The sequence below is a fragment of the Mobula birostris genome, chromosome 23 (genome assembly GCF_030028105.1).
Source record: "Mobula birostris isolate sMobBir1 chromosome 23, sMobBir1.hap1, whole genome shotgun sequence".
Classification (NCBI taxonomy): domain Eukaryota; kingdom Metazoa; phylum Chordata; class Chondrichthyes; order Myliobatiformes; family Myliobatidae; genus Mobula; species Mobula birostris.
The window spans coordinates 25,139,625-25,161,254 of NC_092392.1; the positions used below are offsets into that span (position 1 = coordinate 25,139,625).

At 40.9% G+C, this 21,630-nt stretch overlaps 1 protein-coding gene across 8 annotated transcripts in view; it reads left to right on the forward strand.

Annotated features, from left to right (window-relative positions):
- Positions 1-21,630, forward strand: part of celf2 (cugbp, Elav-like family member 2) — an 809,970-nt gene that overhangs the window by 530,028 nt on the left and 258,312 nt on the right. Inside the window, exon 1 of one of the 8 annotated variants that reach the window (XM_072241425.1) lies at positions 11,459-11,560. The exons of the other annotated variants lie outside the window; for them this stretch is intronic. The gene's annotated coding sequence lies outside the window, so the exon portion shown is untranslated. Of the gene's footprint in view, positions 1-11,458; positions 11,561-21,630 lie in introns of those variants that run through there. 8 annotated transcript variants of the gene reach the window in all.

The window sequence follows — 21,630 nt, forward strand, 5'->3', positions numbered from 1 at the left end:
CCGAAACGTTGACTGTTAATTCCGCTCCATAGATGCTGTATGACCTGCTGTGTTCCTCCACTTTTGTGTTTTATTCCTTTAAATATGAAGCATTTTGTAAAAGGTTAGGTTATTAGTTTTTGTGAAGGGGAGGAGCGGTCATCTACCTGTGTGTAAGAAATGATGTTCTGCAGTGCCATAACTCTGTCTCTCATTACTCCATTTTTCTGTCATATTCTCCAGTAACAAAATTCCACAATCTGCACAGGGAATTGTTAAATGGTTTCAGTTGCAATAAAACAGCCTGGACCCAATAATCCAAGTCTAAATCTACTCCAAATAATTTAGGAAGTGACTTCGTCCATCAAACCCCTTTGTTACAACATGCCATTCTCTGATCCAAAATTTTTACAACTAGCTCTTCTTTTCAATAATACTTGGCAAAGAATTTGCTGATAATGTTTTCCCTCGAAGGCAGTGTTATATTTTTCCAAACTGCCATAGCAACCCAAAACATGATATTGATGTCTTCTTTCATGCACCAGTACTTTCCAAAATTGTTGCCATATGATGTGAAGTATTGAGTAAGGCTGAAGATTTATATGTCTTTTTTTAAATTAGTTAGCCTAAACTTTCCATTTCTAATGCATTTCTGTTTCTTGTTAGTTGAAAAATGTAAGAGTATTGCAGTTTTGAGCTGTTCTTGAAGACTTATCATTAGTTCCGTCAATAAGCAGGAATTCACTCCTGCTAACCAAAATTCCTTGTGGTGAAAACTGCTTTAAGCAATAACTTGTTGCCTCTGACCTTATCTCCGTATAATTGAGACTGACGTATGAGTGAAGGGCTGTATCATCTTATATCACCTCTTTGTGCCACACCAAAAATGTCAGAGAGGTGGTGATACAATGTTCAACAAGGGTGAAGTTGTTATTATTTTAGCAATTCACAGCTTGACATGAACAAAAATTGCTTTTGCAGAATAAACTCTGAGATAAAGGAGTAGAATTGGGCCATTTAGCCTATTGGATATGTTCAATCATTCGATCATGGCTAATTTATTTTCCATCTCAACCTTATTCTCTTGCCTTCTCTCCATAACCTTTGACACCCTTACTAACCAAGAATCAATCAACCTCAACTTAAGTATACCCAATGACTTGTCCCCCAGAGCTGTCTGTGTCAATGAATTACACAGAATCACCACCCTCTGAAATTCCTCCTCAGCTCTATACTAGAGGGAAATCTTTCTGTATTGAGGCTGTGCCCTCTGGTCCTAGACTCTCCCACTGTAGGAAACATCCTCTATGCATCCATTCTATCTGGGACTTCCAATATTCAATAGGCTTCAATTGATCTCCCCTCATTCTTCTAAACTCCAGTGATCCCAGACCCAAACTCATCAAGTGCTCTTCATGTGTTAACCCTTTCATTCCTGGGATAATGCTTGTAGACCTCCTCTTGACTCTTTACAAAGCCAGCACATTCTTTCTTAGATATGGGGCCCATAACTGCACACTATACTCCAAATGTGTTCTGACCAATGCCTTATAGAGCCTCAGTTTGGTGTCATTAGAGATGCCTATCTATGTTTTCATGTGGCAATTCAGAATTTCATTGTGAATGTCTGAGTCTGGTCATTGTTGGGACTCATTGCAGAGACAATGGAGCTACAATCCTTCCCCAGTGTGAACACTTTCAAGCACCCTCTCAATCAGCTCTTTTTTTATCTGGAGACACAAGAGAATGTAGATGCTGGAACTCTTCCCTCCTCCATCTGCCCATCTCCACTCCTCACCTGCATTCACCTGCCAGATCTTTCTCCACCCCTTCCTCCCGCCTCTTTTTCCTGGCTACCTCCCCTCTGTTCTTTCAGTCCAGGTGAAGGGTGTCGATCTGAAGCAGCAACTGTCCATTTCCCTCCACAGATGCTGCCTGATCCAATTGCGATCAATTGGCAGTTTGTTTGTTTGTTCCTTCTTTATCTTTTTCTTAGCAATCTCGCTTTTGTTACCTTAAAGGAATATAGTACAGAGAGCTGACTCTTTGAGGGAACCATTTTAACTCGAGCCGCCTCAAAGCTAAAATAACATCTAGTTCCAGTCTCCTATTTAATGGATCTTTGACTTGGAATTCAAAAGATGTCAGTTATGATAGTGTGCCTTCCTTTTCCTTTATGATATTATTCCAGTCACAGGTTGCTACCCTGTTTTGCTCTCCACTTATTTACATTTTGATCAGTAAATCTATTGATCCTATCACTAGCTTGAGCTGTTCAGAGATTGGTGTTGATTGATTTGGGAATTATTTGAAGGTTGTCTGAATTGAATGTTGTGGTAGATCATTGAAAAAGCAATTTTTGTGGCTTAAGCAAATTTGTCTACTGGGAAAGAAATGAACCGAGCAAAAGGAACCTCTGCAGTCATGTGTCAAATGTGGACTTTACATTAGTCTTTCTGTGTTTTTGTTGCAGTTTTATTTTAAATTGACGTGTTAGAAATGGTATCATTTGGAAGCCCTTGACATTTGTTTGTGGCACAAATTGAATTGGTGGGGCTAGATAATGAGTAAACTCATTATTTGAGTTGCTTCTCAATGATTACTCTTTAGAGTTTCTTCCTGGTTTGACATGGGAAGCGTGTGGAGTGCCTTGGGCCCATTGAGTCTGCTCCGCAATTCCATCATGGCTGATCCCGGATCCCGCTCAACCCCATACACCTGCCTTCTTGCCATATCCTTTGATGCCCTGACTGATCAGGAAACGATCAACTTCCACCTTAAGTATACCCACTGACTTGGCCTTCACCACAGTCTGTGGTAGAACATTCCACAGATTCACTACTCTGTGGCTCAAAAGAAAATTCCACCTTACCTCCATTCTAAAAGGCCGCCCCTCAATTTTGAGGCTCTGCCCTTTAGTTCTGGATACACTCACCATAGGAATCATCCTCCCCACATCTACCCTATCTAGTCCTTTCAACATTCGGTAGATTGCAATGAGATTCTCTCCCCCCCCCCCCACCGCATTCTTCTAAATTCCAGTGAGTACAGGTCTAAAGCTGCCAAATGCTCCTCGTATGTTAACCCCTTCATTCCCAGAATCATCGTCATGAACCTCCTCTGGACTCTGGACAATACATCCTTTCTGAGATATGGGGCCCAAAATTCTTGACAATACTCCAAGTGCAGCCTGGCTAGTGTCTCATAAAGGCTCAGCATTATCTCCTTCCTTTTATATTCTATTCCCCTTGAAATAAATGCCAACATTGTATTTGCCTTCTTTACCACAGCTTCAACCTGCAAATTAATCTTCTGGGAGTCTTGCACGAGGACTCCTAAGTCCATCTGCACCTCTGATGTTTGAACCTTCTCCCCATTTAGATAATAGTCCGCACTATCGTTCCTTTTACCAAAATGCTTTATCATACATTTCCCAACACTGTATTCCATCTGCCATTTGTTTGCCCATTCTTCCGATCTGTCTATGTCCTGCTACAATCGCATTGCTTCCTCAGCGCTATACCAAGTCTCTATACCAAGCCTCCATACCAAGTAAAATGGTTCATTATTGTCACGTATAACTTATAACTGGATCCTTGACAGGAGACCCCAACCAATGAGCATCAGTAATAATGTTTGCTCCTCATTGTCAGTCAACACAGGTACACTTTAAAGATGCATGCTCAGCCAGTTGCTCTACTGTCTCTACACTCTTGAGCATGGCTGGTTACAGCTCAAATGACACCTAAAAATTTGCTGACGACACCACTGTTGTTGATGGAATCTCAGATGGCAACAAGGAGGCATCCAAGAGTAACACAGATTGACTGGTTAAGTGGTGTTGGAACATCAACACCGCATGCTATGTCAGCAAGACCAGGGAACTGACTATGGACTTCAGGAAGGGTAAAATGGGAGAAAATACCAGTCACGAGGAATTCTGCAGATGCTGGAAATTCAAGCAACACACATCAAAGTTGCTGGTGAACGCAGCAGGCCAGGCAGCATCTCTAGGAAGAGGTACAGTCGACGTTTCAGGCCGAGACCCTTCGTCAGGACTAACTGAAGAAAGAGCTAGTAAGAGATTTAAGCTAGTAAGCTAGTAAGTTTAAGTAAGCTAGTAAGAAAATACCAGTGTTCATTGAGGTATCAATGGTGGAAAGGATGAGCAGTTTTAAATTCCTAGACATCATCTCAGAGGATCTATCCGGGCCCAACAAATTTCTACGGTTGTATAGTAGAGATCATCACCACCTTGTATGGAGGCTCCAATGCACAGGATCAAAAGAGGCTGCAGAGGATTGTACACTCTGCCAGCACCATCACAGGCATAATGGAGCCTCACAATTCGGGACATGTCTTCTTCTCATTAGCACTATTGGGGAGGAAATACAGGAGCCTGAAGCCCACACTCGACAGCTTGTTTCTGTCTGCAATCGGATTTATGAATGGTCCATGAATTAATATTCCTTATTTTTTGTTTATTATCTTATTTTTGTACATTACAGTAATTTTATGTCTTTTCAATGTACTGCTGCTGTAAAGCATCAATCTTTACATATGCAAGTGATAATAAATCTTATTCTGATACCTTAACATCCCAACCATGTCACCAGTAGTCTATGTATTACACTCCCAACAGCTTTCCAGCACCATACAGTTATAATTTTCCTGTTATATTTAATTCAAACCAGGGGTGTTTTGTTTTACTTTATTAGCATTCGGCTAAATTGAACATTTTCAGTTATTAAAGCAAAACATTCAAGGGATTTATCATATTTTGGTTTCTGCAGAGTGTATCTAAATAGGTTATAATAATACTGTGCTAGTTCAGGCTTTGCTTTTTTTTTTACAAAATCCCGAATGCCTTTTGCCGTTTGCCCTTTCCCATGGAAGTATTTACTCTTCCGTTGTTTTGAAAATTAAATGGGGCAGTCTTGAATGAAAGTGTAAAATCTTGCTAGTTGAGTTTTCTGAGTGAGTATGGAAACAAGATGAGGCCGAGGGAAAAAAATGGTCCTCCAGTTAAAAATTTTGAGGTGTTTTGTTAAGCAAAAAAAAAGCTGCTTCGTTTGGCTCTATTCATGTGTGTGGTTGAATGAAATTAAACTCTAACTTGATTTGTCAAAAAGGAAATGTATCAGTCCTCCATAACCCTCTTGACCCAAGAAATTTTCATTATCAACATAGGCAAAGGCCATTTGGCCCGTCAAGACTATTGCTGGCTCTCAGAATAATTCTGTTTTGTTCACTTTTATTCTATAATCTATTCTCACGCTCATGCCCATCAATTTCACCCTCATTCTTCAGCCACCCCCCTACCCTAAGAATAATGTATGGTGACCAAGTAACCTAACAGCCGGCATGTTTTTCAGATCTGGGAAGAGATGGACTGACGTCTCTTCTACAGAGAAGATTAACAAGGATATTGCTGCAACTCAAGTACTTGAGTTATAGGGAAAGGCTGAATATGTTAGGACTTTATTCCCTGGAGCGTAGGAGAATGAGGAGAGGTTTGATAGAGGTATAAAAAATTATGAAGGCTGTAGATAGGGTAAATGTAAGCAGATTTTTTCCATGGGGTTGGGTGAGACTAGAATTAGAGGTCATTGTTTAAGGATGAAAGGTGAAATGTTTTAGGGGAATATGAGGGGGAGCTTCTTCACTCAGAGTGTGGAACGAGCTGCCAATGGAAATGCTGGGTGTGGGTGCGATTTCAATATTTAAGAGATGTTTGGATGGGTACATGGATAGGAGGGTTGTGGGGGGCTGTGCTCCAGGTGCAGGCCAATGGGACCAGGCAGAATAATAGTTCAGCACAGATGAGATGGACTGAAGGGCCTGTTTCTGTGCTGTAGTGTTCAATGACTATGATGTGGTCAGAGAGAGAATGAGTTCTGATATAGGTGAATGGGACTCAGCTGAGGTTCATCCCAGAAGAAAGTGCAGACACAGTGTTATGAAGATTACCTGACCATCATGTTAGGGGGTCAATTCCATGCATCTAATTTCATCAATAATAAACAAATGTAGAGGGTTTTTTTTTGATAAGTTGGATAGTTTTAATATTGTGCCCAAAGTAGGTTAAGTGACATGTTTCTTAAAGGATGAGAGCTCAGGCCAAATCTCTTGGCATCAGCCAGCGCGAGTTAACTTAATTGGCTGGGATTTCTGATTAAGCCTTTACATGTGCTAAGGTTTTAGTAATACTTTAATTGCTTAATGACCTCAAATCTCAGATTGGGAATGTATAACAGTTCTTGATTCACCTTGATCTGACTGCACTTTGTTGTATCCACTGATAATTAGTGTCTTTAAAACACGTTCTTCATTGGTCAAGGTCTTTTGAGCCAGTCAATAGTGATTTTGAGCCAGGAGGACTACAGTTTGATTAGTTCCAGTTCAGAATGTTGTGGGTAAAAAGGTCAGAACAATGGCTGCACGAATGAAAGGTAATCTGTAATCTGGGCACATCTATAGAATGATGCCAAGACTACAGGGAGAATCGAGAAAAGAGAATGACCAGGGATGGGAAGGGTCCATGATTATGCCAACAGTGGGTGTGTGGAGAGAATCAATGAGGAGGAGGCTGGTTTGTGTGATGGACTGAGCTGCATTCACTGATCTCTGCAATTTCTTGTAGTCTTGAGCAGAGAAGTTGCTACCCTACCTGCATTCTGGATAGGATGGTACCTCTGTACAAATTGGTAAGGGTCATCGACCATGAGAAGAATTCCCTCACAATGAATGATTCTTCTATGCTGGAGTCTGCACAGTCATACACTTTCTAGGTCTATACTTCCCAAAAAGAGGAGGGATCGCATTGAAATCAATGGAATATTGAAATAAAGTCGACGCAGAGAGGATGGTTACAATAGTGGGATAGTCCAGGACCAAAGGACACAAACTCAGAATAGAGGGATTTCCCCTTAGAACAGGGATGAGGAGGAAGTTCTTCAGCAGAGGGTGGTGAATCTGTGGAATTCATTGCCACAAACAGTTGTGGAGGCCAAGTTTAAAGCAGAGGTTGATAGGTTCTTGATTATTAAGGGTGTCAAAGGTTAATCGAAGAAGATAGAGTAGGATTGAAGAGGATAATAAATCAGCCATGATGGAATGGCAGAACAGACTTAATGGGCCAAATAGCCTAATTCTGCTCCTATCAAGTATGTTCTTATTGCTAGCACTGACCAGTGCCTAGAGAGACAATGGTGACAGACTAGAACATCCTGATGGGAATGTGGAAGGTGCCACATAAATGCAACTCTTTATTGTTTCATTATAATGATTTTTCTGGACTAGATCCAAAATGGCCTCTGTGTGACTGGGGTTTAACTGTTTATTACCCTCTTGAGATTCTCAAGCAGTTGCTGTAGCCCATATTGGAGCACTTTATCTTCTGGTGCCAGGAACAAACATCATGATACATCCTTGCCCAAGCAACTGAATTGGGAGCATTTCCCTTCCTCTGGCGACAGAGCTTGAAATGTTTGGTAATCACAGGTGCAACCACTGGGGAAATGTCGACCTCTCATGAATTTCCCTTTGTTACACTTGACTTTACATGGCCTCAATTTTCACCGTTCTGAAAATGTTTACATAAGAAGTGTTTGCAAAGCAAGCCAACTTACCAGACAGTACAGTTCGGTTACAAAGCTGCTGATTAAGATTACCTACTTTTAGAACGTACAAATCACGAGCCGGAGGCCACCCATCCCCTTAAACCTACTCCAATATGTAATGATCAACCTGGCCTTGACCTCTACACCACTTCCTGTTCTCGTCCACTACCCTTCAACTTCCTTGTATCTAATAACACAGGAAATACTGCAAATGCTGGAAATCCAGAGTAACACAGTAGAGCGTTACAATTAGCATAAAGTTATTAAGGCACCAGTGAGCTGGGTTCAATTCCACAGCTGTCTATAAGGAGGTTGTACGTTCTCCCTGTGACTGCATGGGTTTCCTCCAGGTGCTCTGGTTTCCTTCCTGATTCCAAAGCGTTAGAAGGTTGATCGGTCACAGAGGTATAATTGGGCGGTGCAGGCTTATTGGGCCTGTAGGGCCTGTCGCCTTGCTGTATCTCAAAGTAAACAAAATCAGTAATTGCTGGAGGAACACAGCAGGTCAGGCAGCATCTACAGAGAGGAATAAACAGTCAACACTTTGGCCAAGGCCCTTCATTGGGACTGGAAAGAAAGGGGGCAAAAGTCAGAATAAAAAGATGGGGGAAGTGGAAAGTGATGGGTAATAACTGAGACCAGGAGAGGGGGGGATGAATGGGTGGGGATAGATTCTGCCTGACCTGATTGCCTCCAGCACACTGTGTGATTGCTCAAGATTTCCAGCATCTGCAGAATCTTTTGTGTCACAGTGCAGGATATAGTGTTACATTTAAGTGCACTAGTATTGCCTCATTATTGTCACGTGTACCAAGCTTGTCTTGTAGACTGTTCATGCGTACACAGATGTTTATACATATCAAATCGTTGCATGGTATATTATGCTAGAATAAGATAAAACAATAAAAGTGCAGAGAAAAATGTAAAAGCTACCAAAAAAAAGTGCAGTACAGGTAAACAGTAAAGTGCAAAATCATAACGAGGTAGATCTTGAAGCCAAGAATCCATGTTACGAGGGGTGATTGATAAATTTGTGGCGTAAGGTAGAAGGAGTCAGTTTCAGAAAACCTAGCACATTTATTTTTCAACATAGTCCCCTCCTACATTTACACACTTAGTCCAGCAGTCGTGGAGCATATGGATCTTGGACCTCCAGGAAGTGTCCACAGCAGGGGTGATTGATAAGTTCATGGCCTAAGGTAGAAGGAGATGAGTTATACAGCTCTCGTTACATGCACGTGCACATGCAGGTCAACTCTTTGAGTGATAATGCAGAAAGTTTGAAGTTAATAACTCATCTCCTTCTACCTTAGGCCACAAACTTATCAATCACCCCTGCTGCTGTGGACACTTTCTGGAAATCCAAGATCCGTATGCTCCATGACCGCTAGACTAAGTGTGTAAATGTAGGAGGGGGCTATGTTGAAAAATAAATGTACTAGGTTTTCTAAAATTGACTCCTTCTACCTTTGGCCACAAATTTATCAGTCACCCCTCGTATAGTACGAGTCTGATAACAGTGGGATATACGCTGGCCTTTGCGCCTTCTGTCCAGTGGGAGAGGGGAGAGGAGAGTGGAGTCTGTGATTTTGCTGGCTGCTTTTCTGGGAAGTATAAGACCATTAGAATTGGGCCACTTGGCCGATCAAGTCTACCACCATCCAACCCTGGCCAACCCATTTTTCCCTCTCAACCCCACTCTCCTGCCCCCGCTCCAGAACACTTGGCACATTCACTATTGAAGATCCTATCAACATCTGCTTTCAAAATCTCCCTGAACAATAGGGGCAGATTGTTACTTAACTGCAGTAGACAGAGTCCATGGGGGGGGTGGGGGGGTGGAAACTGAGGCAGACAGAAATGTGCACAGGTAGATTTTGAGGTCTGAGGTTAGATAGAGGGAGATCTCATCTGTTCTATCATCGAGCATCTGATGAAACATTCACATCCGACCACACATAGTGACTTGAGGAACATGCAGACTGTTTCTTTTTCCTGAAGTGTTTACTAAACCCAGAGGACAGCATACGTTGGAGGTGTGGGATTACTTTATGTCAACCGAGTAATGGGTTTGCCCGCCAAAGAGTTGAACGTTCAATTTCAGTTTAGGGCTTTAAACTCCACTGTGTAGTTTGACTGGAGTGAGTCCAGATTGCATTAATCTGAAATTAATTTGATTCTGAATGGCTCCATCTGTCTGTGTTAAAGGAGGCTCAAGACTTGGTAATGAAGTGTGAGTGACTCATGATGCAAACTCCCTAAACCAGATGGAGTGTTAACTCTGAAGAAACTAATGTAGAGAGGGGTGAGGGAGAGCAGAAAGAATTGCTAATGCCAGAGATTAGTTTAAGGTCAGCTTAATACTGCAGATGCACCTTTAAATGCACCTTCTTTGCTGATACAGTACTATGGAAAGTACGAGGGACATCTCTATTGGCCTGACAGTCTTCTTGGATGTTCACTTAGGATTTGAGCACGATTTTACTCCAGTTTTCTGAGATTTGAACTAAATAACTTCAGATTCAGAGAAACATACAACCAGGTTGGGCAGTATCTATGGAAAGAAATAAACAGCTGCCGTTTTGGGCTGAAACCCTCTTGGAGAAGGGTCTCGGCCCAAAATGTCACTCCTCTCCATAGATGCTATTCCTCTCCATAGACCATTGGTTAGGAGGGCCATGGCTTGAAACATTAACTCTTTATTCCTCTCCATAGATGCTGCCTGACCTGCTGAATTCCTCCAGCAGTTTTGTGTGTTACTCCAGATTTCCAGCAACTGCAGAATCTCTTGCGTTTATAATTAACTGCAGATTCATCTGGTAAGTCAGACCCGATAAGTCTGACCTCATAATGGAGGGACATCATGGAATTATCTCTTTGTAAGCCTGGAACTGCACTTGACGACCAGCCTAAAAAATCAATTGTACACTCATACAATCTGTGGGCGGCAAAGTGGCATGGCGGTTAGCATAACACAATTACAGCACCTGCAACCTGTGTTCAATTCTTACCATTGTGTGTAACGCATTTGTACGTTCTCCTCCTGACTAGTTTCTCTCACATTCCAAGAACATATGGGTTTGTAGGTTAATTGGGCACATGGGTGTAATCGGGGGCCTGTTACCATGCTCTATCTGTAAAAAAATAAAAATGAAATTATTTAAGAATTAAAAGTAAAACCTTTCCAGTTTGCAACACATTCACCATCATTGCTTATTCTTCTGTTGCGCTATAGTTGCATATGATGGTCTGTCACACCCCAATGTGACCCTATTAAATGGAGCAGATTTGCAATTTCTTTCCCCTTGTGCAGTTTTTCTCCCTATTTTTTAAAAGTGGATTTACTTTCCTGATAAACAATATTATTAGTCATATGATTTGGCATTTAAATGCTGTTGATCACCACCACCTCCTATCTTTAGATTGCTATTAGTGTTTACGTTTTGATAGACCATTGAGTTTTATTAGCAAATTGACACATTTTGTAGAGATAAAATCCTACAACCTGAAAGTCTTGCTAAAATGTTACACCATTGACAAATTAGTTGTGTCGCCAGATTGATGTTGAGGATTCTTGCAGTCTTTTAACATGGTGGGAATTAATTTAATGGGGTTGATCCTGCAGTGTGTGGTTAGGATTTTATTTGGCATGAGTAATAGATGGAACAGTTCAGGCTGGAACGATGGAGCTGTCAAGGCAACTAGCCAGCCTGAAATATTTGAACATTGAAACATATTGTTGTGTGTGAATTGGTCTGATATGGGGAGTGGTTGATGAGACAAACAGAAATGTGGCAGGATTTCTCTCTGGAGCTTGCACATTAGTAAGGAAGTTTTTGTAGAGCAGTTTATTTATGGAGCAGTGTGATTGTTGGCAGTATGGTCTTGCTTGGTGTCCACTTGCTTAATGTTTTTTAACTTTTAAAATGTCTTTCTGCTGTAACTGAGCTGCTGGACAGGTAGGAAGTCAACTTTAACAATTGTTTCTGTTATGTTTCTGTAAGTTTAATCCTTATCATTTTAAGATTTACTGAAGATCTTAGCCTCTCGTTACTGCATGTCGGCCTCATTGGAACTGAACTGAACTTTTTATAACTTGGGGTTAATAGTGGTGCCGGAGCCCGAAGGTGATTTAGTTCAGGTTTAAGTTTATTGTCATTCAATGTATTGTACAATGTATACAGCTAAACGTAACAATGTTCCTCTGGGACCAAAGTGCAAAACACAGTACATATGTCACATACAACACATAAAATAATATTAAGACAATAATATTAACAGATAAAAGTGTTCTGTAGATGTACAAGTTGACCGAAAGTGCATATATGACATATAGTGAAATATACAATATTATAATGCTACCGGGTTTTCAGAAAGTAGTCTGGGGAACAACTGCGCTGTGCTTTGTGTAGTTTATCTCTCTTTTTTAAAAAAGTGGACACACTTTCCTGATTGGAAAAAAATATTAACGTTCTCATGATCATGTGAGTTGGAATAACTTATTCCTCTCTGTCATCAGACTTCTGAGTGGTGTATGCACCCATGAACACTAACTCACTATTTTGCTGTCTTTTTGCACAGCTTACTTGTTCTTTAATATACAGTATTTCTTATTGTAACTTATAGTAAGTTTTTATGTCTTGCATTGTATTGCTGCCTGCAAAACAAACCAATTAGATAATAAACCTGATTCTAATTCTAGTACTTGGTTTTTGTTGGGCAAAATTTACAGCTTCTTGTTTAATATCTTCCTAATCAATGTTACGTCCTGTTGTCTGGTGTGACATGGGGAAAGATTAATCACATGGGGGAGGAATTACAGGGTATTCTGAAGCAAAGCCCTGTAAAAAAAAAAGAAAAATATGAGGACTGTAATAACATTTCGATACAAATACAACTTTACCCTTCAGTCCATCCTTTGCATTAGTTTTGAGTACGATTACTAGATGCCTCAGCAAAACTCAGTAACTCTGGGGCAGTGTGAACCGCTGTTAATTCCGTAAGAAAGACATCAGCTTACAAAGCACTCTTCAGTCCTTGCAAAACATCCCAAAGCACTTTACATTTTATGATCCATTTTTGAAGAATAGTCACAGGGAGTGCAGAAGACATCTTGTACACAGCAATCTCCGAGGAACGTCAACAGCAGATAATAACTATCGATGGAAGGGTGAACAATGGCCCCTTCTACAGAACAGAGCCAGGACACCATAGGATTGTAGAAAAATATGAGACCTGGTTTGGTCTGATAGCATCTCCAACAATGTGGTACCAGCCTGAAGTCTTCATCTTGAGTCCAGATAAAAGGTCTTGACCCAAAATGTTGACTGTGCATTTCCCTCCACAGATGCTGCCTGACCTACTGAGTACCTTCAGTAGTTTGCTTCTAGACATTGCTCTAGTCAACAGGACCAGAGCTTGAAGCCAACTGCCTCCTTACTCGGAACTGAGAGTTTGCCAACTGAGTCACAACTCAGTTGTAGTAGTCATTCTGATCCATTAGTCAGGAGAGACATTCCATGATATATGTGTCAAAGATTAGATTAGATTAACTTTATTTGTCACATATACATTGAAACATGGATGCAGTGAAATGTGTTGCTTGCGTCAGCGACCATTGCAGTCTGAGGAAGTGATGTGCATGCTTCCGGCACCAACATAGTGTGGCCACAAGTTACCTACCCTTACTATACATCCTTGGAATGTGGGAGGAAACCCACGTGGACACGGGAAACCATACAAACTCCTTAGAGGCAGAGGCAGTAGTTGAGTCTCTATCACTGGTGTTGTAAAGTGTCACGCTAACCACCATGCTACCAAGCTGCCCATGTTTTTTTCAATTCCATGCTTCTTTTTCAAATTTTTTTCCAAGCTGCCATGCTTGCTTTTATTCAGACATTTTCCACCGAACGTAACCCCTATCCCGATGACTGCCTTTGTTGTGTGATGCATGAAGCAGTGTGTTGAACAGAGGTACACACGGACTGAGTGTTACACTGTGCGTGGTTCTACTTGTTGCCCGGTGTTGCAAAGGATGGGCCTAGTCTCGTTGCCACTCAATCCTTCATTCAGTGAGATGGTGCTGCACTCTCATCTTCTTTGTGGGGAAAAGTCCTTTCGGAAAACACCTTTGGCCACAAGTCCATCTGGTAGTGGTCAGCACAGAATGTCACAGTAGTGCCGTGGTTAGCACAACGCTTTACAGTATCAGTGACCTGGATTCAATTTCTGCCGCTGCCTGCAAGGAGCTAGTACGAACTCTCTGTGACCACAAGGATTTCCTCCAGGTGCTCCTGTTTCCTCCCACAATCCAAAGATGGACTGGTTCATAAGTTAATTGGTCATTGTAGATTGTCCCATGATTAAGCTAGGGTTAAATCAGGGATTGCTTGGTGCAACAGCTCGGATGGGTAGAAGGGCCTATTCCGCACTGTCTTAAAAAAAAATGTCCTCCTCGCACCGTGGGAAGTAGAGACTAGTCCTGTGGCATGGTTTCCCAGCAGACTATCAAAAACATTTGGCAATATGTCTTTTTACCAGAACTCACCAACAAGCACCAAGACGTCACACTAGACTCCTTGTCCTAAGAAAGGATGTGCTGACATTGAAGAGGGTGCACGGGAGGTTCATGAGAATGATCCCAGGATTAAAGGGTTAACATATGAGGGGTGTTTCCCTCTGGGCTTGTACTACCGGAGTTTAGAAGACCGAATACTAAATGACCCAGATAAAGTGGAAGTGGAGAGGATCTTTCCTATAGCCAAGAATCTAGGACCAGAGGGCACAGTCTTAGAATAGAAGGACATCCCTTTAGGACAGAGATAAGCAGAAATTTCTTCAGTGAGACGGTGGTGAATCTGTGGAATTCATTGCCACAGATGGCAGTGAAGCCAAGTCATTAGGTACATTTAAAGTGGAGGTTGATAGATTCCTAATTAATAAGGGCATTAAAGATTACGAGAAAAAAGCAAGAGAATGGGTTGAGAGGGGGAAAAAATCAGAGATGATTGAATGGCGGAACAGACTCGATGAGCCAAATGGCCTAATTCTGCCCCTGTGTCTCATGGTCTTATGGGAAGCATTGTGTGGGAATACTTGCAGACTTGGGGTGCGCCGTTTGTTGATGCAAAGGGCACATTTCATTGTATGTTTCAATGTACACATGATAAATAAATTTGAATCTTGAATCTTGGGAGGGGATCCCCTGAATAAGAACTTGCTAGCTTTTACTCCTTCCCCTCATCCCGTCTTTTTATTCTGGCTTCCTTCCCAGTCCTGATGAAGGGTCTCAGCCTGAAACTTCAACTATTTATTCCCCCGTACAGATGCTGGCTGACTTGCAGAGTTGTTCGAGCATATTGTGTGAAGTTACTTTTGTCCCCGGAAGCCACGTAAGTGGTAATGGTGTTCAGTCTATCGAATGTAGTAATTTATAGAACAGTAAGAAGAAATAGACTAAACCCAAAGACAGCTGTGCAGTTACTTTTTCAAAGTTCAAAATAAATTTATGATCAATCAACATATTTGGCACCATATACAAACCTGAGGTTCATTTTCTTGTGGGCAAACACGGTAAATACAAGAAACACCTTGAAAGACCAGACCCAACAAGGTAGAAAACAACCAAAGTGCAAAAGAAAACCCCAAAAAACTGTGTGAAGTGGAAAGAAAGAGAAAAATGAAACAATAACCAAATAAACAAACAAATAGATAAATAAACAGTAAGTATCAAGGACATGAGGGTCCTTGAAGGTGAGTCCAGTTCAGTGGGAACAATTCAGAAATGGCACGAGTTTAGTTCAGTGATGTAACCCCCTTTGGTTCAGGAGCCTCCTTGTTGAGGGTATTAACTGTTCCTGAACCTCCTGGTGCGGCCTCTGAGGCTCCTGATGGCAGGCGTGAGAAGAGAGCATGGCCTGGATGGTGGAATCCTTGATGATGGATGCTGCTTTACTGCAACAATGCTCTGCGTAGATGTGCTCAATGGTGGAGAGGGCTTTACCTATGATGGACTGGGCCGTATCCACTACTTTTTGTAGGCTTTTCTGTACACAGGCATTTGTGTTTCCATACTAGGCTATGATGGAACCAGTCAATATACTCTCCCCACACATCTGTAGAAATTTGTCAACATTTTAGAAGACATGCCAAATCTTAGCAAGCTCCTAAGAAAGTAGAGGTGCTGTTGTGCTTTCTTCACCATGGCACTTATGTGGTAAACCCAGGACAGATCCTCTGAAATTATAACACCAAGGAATTTAACATTACATTTCTTGTATATGTTTTAGATTCAAATTTATGTTTGCAATAGAAAGAAACTTCAGACATTTAAAATTTACCATTTGTCTTGAAAGTAGCGAGCTAGCAATCTTCGTTCCAAAATAATATTTATAAATGTGCAAGGCAGCTTGACTGCCTTGCCCACCTGGAAAGTCTTATTAAGATGTTACTCTGGTTACAAATTAACCTTGCTGATGCATTGATGTTGAGAATTACTACAAGTTTTTAATGCAGTGAGAATTAATTTAATGGGATTTTTAACCTCTGTGTGTGTGTGTGTGTGTGTGTGTGTGTGTGTGTGTGTGTGTGTGTGTGTAAGACCTCTAGGCTGCATTACTAGACCTTTTGTCTACATTTGTTTTAAAATGTATTTTCCACCATTAAGCCCCATTTTCACCTCATTTCAGCTGCTGTTTGCAACAGAACTGCCATTTGCAGTATCCTAACTGGTTGCATCAGAAAACCAACGCCCACTGTTATGTTTTGTAACTCTAAAGCATAAAACTAATTGAAAGAAAAAACATGGAGCTGAGGATAACTCTTGTACACTTAATTTTTACTTTAGTGAGTTACGTACTTACAATATGGTGGCATGATGACGTATGCCATTCACTTACATTTACGTTTAACACATAATGAATTATTTAAATAAAAAAGAATGCTTAAACAAAATATTTACAGTGTTACTCAAATATTGCTAAAATATTAAATGCAATCACCCAGGAACAGAAAAGACGATAGGAAGTGGTGGACAAAGCACAGTCCATCAAAGGCAAAGCCCTTCCCACCATTGAGCATTCTTGCATGGAGCATTACCTCAAGAAACCAGCAGCTATCATCAAAGACCCCCAAGATTCAGGCCTTGCTCTCTTCTCACTACTACCACTGGGCCTTAGGTCCGGTATAACTATGTTCAGGAACAGTAATTACCCTACAGCCATCAGGCTCTTGACCAGCATGGATAACTTCAATCACTATGACTCTGAACTGATTTTACAACCTCCAGATTCACTTTCAAGTACTTTTTGCACTCTTACTCTCACTATTTTTTTTACTTGCACAGTTTGTCTTTTGCACGTTGGTTGCTTGTCAGTTGTTGCTTATTTATGTAGTTTTTCGTTAATTAGAACAGAGAACATTGCATCTCAATACAGTGCTTTCAGCCCATGATGTTATGCTAATCTATTAAAACACTCTATGATCAATCTAACCCTTCCCTCCTACATGACCACCATTTTTATATCAATCATGTGCCTCTCTAAGAGTTTCTTAAATTCCCCTACTGTACCTGCCTGTACCACAGGGCATTCCACCACCCACCACTGTCTGTGTAAAACAAAAAGTACTTCTGACATCCCCCCCCTATACTTCCCTCCAATCACCATAAAATTATGCTATAATTGCATTGTATTTCTTTTTTTTCCAGTAAATGCCTGCAATAAAATGAATCTCAGGGTAGTATATAGTGACATATATATATATATATATATATATCTGTGTGTGTGTGTGTGTGTGTGTGTGTATATATTTCCCCTTTTAATGAGCTCTTCCTTCATAGTTATATGCTCAAGCAATGCGCTCACTCTGAGTTAAAAAAGAGTTAAAAATAACTCTGAGAATCCAACCCACACCTTCATCCCTGGGTTATCAGCATCTTCCACTTGCCTTTGTGTCGGAGCTTACATTGCAACACCAACCATGAGAATTCGAATCAGGTTTACTGTCACTGACGTATGCTATGAAATTGGTTGTTTTGGGACAGCAGTACAGTGGAGGACATAAAGAATAAGTTACAATTTAAAAAAGTGTGAAACAGGAATAGGTTCATGGGTTCACAAGTGTTCAGAAAGCTGATGGCAGAGAGGAAAAAGCTGCTCATAAGACACTGAGTGTGCCTCTTCAAGTTCCTGCACTTCCCTGGTGTAGTAATGAGAAGGCACATCCTGCATGTAAGTCCTTAATGATTGCACTCCCATCCTATCAAAATCAAGGACGAAAGCAATGAGCAACAGACTATATGACCATTAGACAGAGGAGGCAAATTAGAGCATTTGGCCCATTGAGTCTGCCCTGCTATTCAATCTTGGCTGATTTATATTCACCCAACACTTCTCTTGCCATCTCCTGTAAACTTTGATGTCCTTACTGATCAGTACCTGTCAACATTCTTTTTAAGCATACCCAATGAATTGGCCTTCAAATTCCGCCACCCTCTGATTAAAGAAATTCCTCCTCATCTCTGTTTTTAAGGGATGTCATTCTACTTTACTCTGATGCATGGATGTGGTAAATGCACAATTTTACAAATGCAATTATTCACATTTGAAGGTGAAAGAATAATGGGAAACCAGTCATCAATGCTGGAAAAAAAACCCTGTAGAAATGCACAAAAGCAGGGGATTGTGGATGTATTATGAAGAGTACAGAATATGGTTTAGTAGAACAGGCAAGCATGTGCAAATATAAGTTCATTATACCCAATTGTGAGCTAATGTAGTTTGAATAGGAAAATGAGGAATGCATTATACATTGTGAGAAGGATGCATTATCGGAAAGGCCGAGTGGTTCAAACAAATAGTGGAGGGAAATCAATTTACCGCTATTTGTGTTCCACCTTTGAATAGGGATTACACCGTATTTAGAGGATTGGACAGTTGGTCCAGAGCCATGCATTTGAATCCCACAGGGGCAGCTAAGGAATTTAACTTGTGTTAATTAAACACATTTGGAAGAAGAAGCTGGCATGAGTGATTGTGACCGTGAGGTGTTGTATCGTTTAAAAGATAAGTCATTTTCACTGTTGTCTTTTTGAGCAGGGAATTTGATACCCTTGGTTAATCTGGCCTATATTAGATTCATTGTATCATACAGCAGAGAAACCAGCCCTTCAGCCCACTGTGTTCATGTTGGCCTTAGGTGCTCATCTATTCTAATCTCATTTACCAGTACGTGGTCCTTATACTTGCCAATTCAAGTGCTCATGATAGCACTTAAATGTTAAGGACGTACCTACCTCTCACTGGGTTCCAGATTCCAGTTTAGATCACGGAAACAGACCCTTTTAGCCCTCCAAATTTCCATGATCTACCTTAACCCTAATCCTACTGTAATCCCATTTCATTCTCTCTACATTTCTCCACCCACACCCTCCTTCCCCCAAAGTCTACCACTCTCCTGTTCTTCCCTCTGTTGTTCAGGGGCTTGTGCATTGTGACCCATCTGACCTACTCCATCTTGGATCCCCATATGAACCTGAAGACTGCTCAGGTGATTCCCAAATTGGGGGAGCAAGGGATGGGCCAAACCTGCACAGCAACCGTAGAAGCATTTCACACCTGATGACCAAGTTCTTCCCAGTTATCGATAGTTATGGAGTACTTTTACAGAAGAGAGATGCTAAAACCTAATACAACACTGGTCAGGCCGCTCTATATAGTTCTAGTCATCACTTTACAGGAATGATATATCGCAGATATCAAACTTCTGGAGGAACTCAGCAGATCAGGTAGCATCTTAAGAGGGAGAAGAAAAATCAATGTTTCAGGCCAAGACCCTACTGCAGAACAGAGAGTACAAAGGAGAGACAGTCTTTATTAAATGGTAACTAGTGAGAGGTGAGACAGGAGTTGACAGTGGAAGCAGAAGAGGTAGGTCATGATTGGTTGGAGGGAGGAGATGAAGGCACCACCCTCTACCTGAAGTTCTTTATAATCTTCACTGATCATCTTCTTGGAGCTGGAATGTGATAAGGAAGGTGAAAAGTGAACCAGATAAGGGAAAGGAATAGGAGACACAGTGGATTAAGTGTGTTGGTGATTATGATACATGAATGATGTGATTTAATTGAAGATGAAGCAAAGGAGATAAACAAGGATATTGCTGAAACAGGGAAGAGGTTAGATCAGAATTAGATATATTGTGATATATATGGATGACATGAAATTAATTGTTTTACAGCAGTGGTACAGTGCAATGACAAATAATGCAAAAATAATATGATATAAACAGAGATTCTGTAGATAAAATCTTGAGCAACACACACAAAATACTGGAGGAACTCAGCAAGTCAGCATTTATGGAGAGGAATAAACAGTTGACATTTTGGGCTGAAAACTGTCATCAGGACTAATAATTTAGTGTGCATGTGTTCACTGGTGTTTCAGAAATCTGATGGCAGAGGGAAAGAAGCCATTTCTGAATTGTTGAGTGTGTGCCTTCAGACTCTTGCACCTCCTGATGAGTGGCTCTGGTTAAGGATGGATTGGCTTAAGATCCTTTGCTTCAAGAAAGGAGGTGGGGGCAGAATTAATTAAGGTGAATAAAATATAAGGGATCAAAACAGAGTTAGTACAAAGGACACGTTTTCCGTCACCGTAGGATCAGGACCAGAGGCCTTAGACTTACTAAGTAGTGGAGTTGACGATCTTGTCTTCCACACAGTGGGTGAAACTTGCTGCTTGCCAGAGTTGTAACAGCAGACTCCCTTTTCACATTTCGACAGTAACCTGCAGAGCTGTATAGTCAGCATTGGAAAGTGGGGTTAAACTGGGCAGCTGTTTTCTGACTGGCATGGATACGATGGGTTGAATAGCCTCCTATCGCATGAATCTTTTCACTGATTCTAAGCCAATCTGTTTTAGAACCATCTATAATTTGCAAAAACATATTTGCCTTATTGTAATTTGCAGGTTTCTTAATTCATCAGGCAGAGGCATTTGAACTTGTGACAACTGGACTGTTGTCTTGGACCATACCCACTGAATAACACAATGCTATTTGCAGACTTTGGTTATCAGTGTGTGTGTGTGTTGTGCTGTGACATAGAGCAATTGACTGCAGACATGATTTCATGAGAATGCTATACCTGGCATCTTGATCGACGCAGTGGGGAGCTAAACAGTATTAGGATGAATGCTAAATAAACCTACTTGATAGAAAATAAATGCAAAAATATAATATAGTTAATTAGTGATAGAAATGATTAAAAAATCTCATAGTGAGTTTGTAGTCTACTTACGTATTTTCTATATGTTATTATGAAATTCAATTTCATACTTATTTCATAATCCTTATATATTTTTTTTAAAGTTGCCTCAACTCAAGGGGGAGTTCTCTTTGATTAGTGACTATCCCAGAGAAGCTCAGCTCCATATTAAGTGAGGTCTGAATGTGGTGAGGTTGTACCTTTTTTGTTAAGAAACACTCTCTTTATTATCCTGGGATATCTTTCCCCAAGTTAAAGCTACGCAGTGTCTATTGGAGTTGCTGTGTGTATCCCACAGACAGAGGTGCATCATGTAGTATAAAGTTACTTCATTAGGTTATCAGGACATCATAGGGCTGTGCTGTAGCTATGGACTCTATACTGTTACATACAGTGCGTTCAAACCTGACATCAGTACATTCACGGACAAAATGGCAATTTGAATGAAGTGGGAAAGTGGACAAGGTATGGGATTGGCCAGAAAGTTCAATGGTGAAAAACCCACTTCAAGTGTTTTTCTGTGTTCTTATGATTTTAGAAACTCAGTTGCGCATGTGCATGTTCCGTGAGCAAAAAGCCTGATGCAGGAAATCTGGTAAAATCAGAAAATCCTGGCATTTTTCTCACTCCATAGGTGACCTGCTGAGTGTTTTAGCATTTTCTCTTTCTGTTCCAGTCCGATAAAACTCCTAGTTACCCAAAATCCATCACCTTTTGAAGATGTCCTCAATGTTGTGGAGGCCAGTGCCCATGATGGAGTTGGCT